Source organism: Meleagris gallopavo, chromosome 21 (assembly GCF_000146605.3).
Source record: "Meleagris gallopavo isolate NT-WF06-2002-E0010 breed Aviagen turkey brand Nicholas breeding stock chromosome 21, Turkey_5.1, whole genome shotgun sequence".
Lineage (NCBI taxonomy): Eukaryota > Metazoa > Chordata > Aves > Galliformes > Phasianidae > Meleagris > Meleagris gallopavo.
Window position 1 is genome coordinate 4,869,008 of NC_015031.2, and position 3,328 is coordinate 4,872,335.

Sequence of the window (3,328 nt, forward strand, 5' to 3'; positions counted from 1 at the left end):
GAGCTGAACAAAAGAAGTTCCCACCACAGCGTGTCAGTGCTGACCCGTGCTGTAATGCCATTTTGTCGTTCGTCACTCAGCTCTGTGCGAGTGCTGACAATGAAAAGGGCTCACCCAGCAGCTGCTGGATTTCCACCTCCACCTCCCTGTGTTCTCCCTCGTCTTTTTCTCTCTCTGTCTGGGCTCTGCCCAGCTCAGCCTCTGTGGCAGGACCCAGGGTACAGTTCTAACAGCAGGGACAAAGCACAGTGCCACATCACCCTGCAGAAGTGGCAGCAGAGGGACTTGTGCTAAACATTCACAACACCTCAGTGTACTCCCAGAGTTTTTCTTTTGCGAACACAAAAAACTGCTGGTTCTGATGGCCTTTTAACAACCAGGCTGCTTTTAACTAACCAAAGCAAGGAAATGCAGTGAATACCCTTGCACTGCAAGATGGCTGGGAGCTCATCTGAGCACCGTCAGCTCACGGTGCTGCCAGAGTGCAGCCCTGCAGTTTGCTGAGCTGTGCTGTGTGAGGGCTGTTTGCAGCTCAGCCTATTTCAGCTCGCTGCCTTTCCGTGTTAGCACTCGGAGAGCTTCCTTTTCCCTTCCTTCTTGTGGTGTGAATATGGCAGTGAGGGGGGAAGGGCATGCAATTTTTGAGTGAGTAATTATACACTACAAAGGCATTCCAAATGATTGAATAATTGTGTAATCAAGTTACTTTAAGTCATGTATTATGTGCCTGATCGACAGAAATTGCTCCCTCCTAAAAATAGCCTTTCAGAAGGAGAGCATACTATATTTTGAAGCTGTATCACTTAGGATCTGCTGATTGTTGTTAGAAAGAAACCAAAAAAGCAATAAAATGCAAGTCTTGGTGTCATTGAAAATTGAGACTGATCTTTGGCTAATCAAAGCAAATGACTTGCCTAGTAGGAGAGCTGAAGTGTGCACCAAGTTTGGTTTCCTGTTGTCAGCAAAGGGGAGATGTAGTGTAAAAGTTGGTCCTGAAACAGGTGGTGTGAGCTCAGAGCGTGCCTGGAGGGCTCAGTGGGCTTGAGAGGACCCCCGAGGCACCAGGGTGGTGTTTCCTGGGCCTTCCTCCTCTCCTCTTCCTCCTTTCACACACAGACTGCAGCTCCATCTGCCTCCAGACAGATAAAGCAGAGCATTTGATTGTGTGCAAGCTCATTGAGCAGCTACCTGGCTCTTGTCCTCTTCCTTGTTTCTGATTATTGGCTGTGAACAAGAACGCTCACATGGATGTGTTTGCATTTATAAGCGTCATTAATAATAATGAGCAGGTGCTCGTTACTGCTCATAAAAATGAGTATTTGCTTACTGCATGGATGTTCCCATTTTCTTGTGTCATTAACTACCCTGTGTCCTGTCTCCTGATTGTAAAAGCACCCCGTGGCTGCTGTCTGAAGGCAGCTCATTGCTCTCTGTTGTGCTACACTGCGGTTGGGATTTCTGCATTCATCTCACATATGCTAATGCTGTGGATTTTAATGCCATCTCCTGGACCTCAGCTGTCTTCACTCACTCTAGTGTGCAAGTTACAGCCCTGAATTAAGGAGGAACTTTGGAAAGTCCATCCGAGCAATGGGCAACTCAGTTTCCCATTCATTATGAAATTCATTTGCTTCCTGGGAAGCTCAGATGCTGCTTTTCTCCCTGGCAATGTGTGCACCCCCAGCTGCCCTTTCTTCCTTTCCCCATTCAGTGTTGATGTGCATGAAGCCATGCTGGTGCCAAGCCATAGGGAGCTCTGGGGGCAGCGTGGGGCAGAGCTCCCATGCTGGCATCTCCTAAGGAAAGATTAGTTCCCTCATTCTCTCCATTGCTGAGCCTGCTGTCCCTTGCCTGCCTTTGGGATCCAGCTTCCTGCAGAAGAGATGATTTTCTCAGCTCATCTTTTAAAAAACCCTCATTCCTTCTTGTATGGGAACTGTTGAGTCAGGGCTTGAACCACTGATTGAGCATCTGGGGAAAGGACCTGGTCAGCCCTGAGAGCACAGGTGGAGGCAATTCACCACTGAGACAGGAAGGGATGGAGCCTGGCTGCACCTCTCATAGACCTTATTTCAGGGTGTCTTTTGGTGATCCCTATTTGATGAAGCTTTCCCCTAGGAACCTTGAATCTTTTGACACGGGTGAGCAATCTTTTTCCCTTCCTTTATATCACCTTTCTATCGTGCTGGTCCTTCTATCGTCACACCTTGGTTGTAACACCTTTCCCTTGTGCTGATCTGTCCAATTGCTGCTTCTTCAGTGGGGTTTCTTCTAATTAGGCTACTTCAGCATTGAGGAAAGAAGAGCACTTTGGTTGTTTTTTTTTTTGTGCTTTAACACTTCTCCTTACAGCTACAACACTCGGTCATTTTGGAGCTGCTAGGCCAAAAATGTTGAAAAATGGGTTTTTAACCCAAAGTGTCACTCTTGTTCTGAGCTGCCCTCTGTCTAAATACATACTGAGGAGGTGTGTTTAGATGGGCTGTTTAAATATTCACATTGAGTAGCTGGGTTTTGGTGGCCAGCAGCTGTACTCAGTCTCGTTCTGGGCAGTTTTTGTCACCTCCTCACTTCTGGGGACAGCCATGGACTTGGTGTATTTTTGGGTGGCATTGTTTGGCAGCTGAACAATAGCTGCTAATTTCTTATCTTCTAAAGAACCAAATCAGCTTGGGACTATAGCTTGCTCATTAGCAGCCTTCACAAAAAGTGCTTGCAAAATGTTGTCCTAAACCTGCTGGGAAGCAGAGTCACAGGGCACAATCTGGAGGCTGTCACCTCCTCTCCCTCCAGATGACGAGGAATGAACGTGTTACACCAGAGCTGTTATCAGCTCTGTTTGGCAGAGGAGATGGCTTTAGTTTGTCCCCTTTTTTGCCCTTCAGTTTCCCTTTGCTAACGGACTTCAGTATTGCTTGTTCTCCTTTCTACCCTTGGGTTTTGGAGGCGGGTTGGGCTTGACCCACATTCTTTGCACAGCAGAGGAGTTTCCATCTGTGCTGGGTTCACAGATGCTGCTTTCACCAGCACTGTGTGACTGGACACTGTTGATATGAAATGAGAGTCCTGGAAGGGGAAGGAGAGCACCATGGGGAGGTTGGGATTTGTTTTATATTTTTAAACACCTTTGATTTTCTTTCAAAAAACTTATTTGGCAGATGTGGCCAACTGCAGATCAAGTCAGTTCATCATGTGCAGCAGTGGAACTGGGCTGAATTAAGGTTGTCTTTCTGCTGGATGAGTTTATTTTTCTGTGGGCCAGGAGAACAACATGGCTTGGAATGGGCTGAGCCTCATGATTTCTGACCCCAGGGGCTTAAAAAAAAAT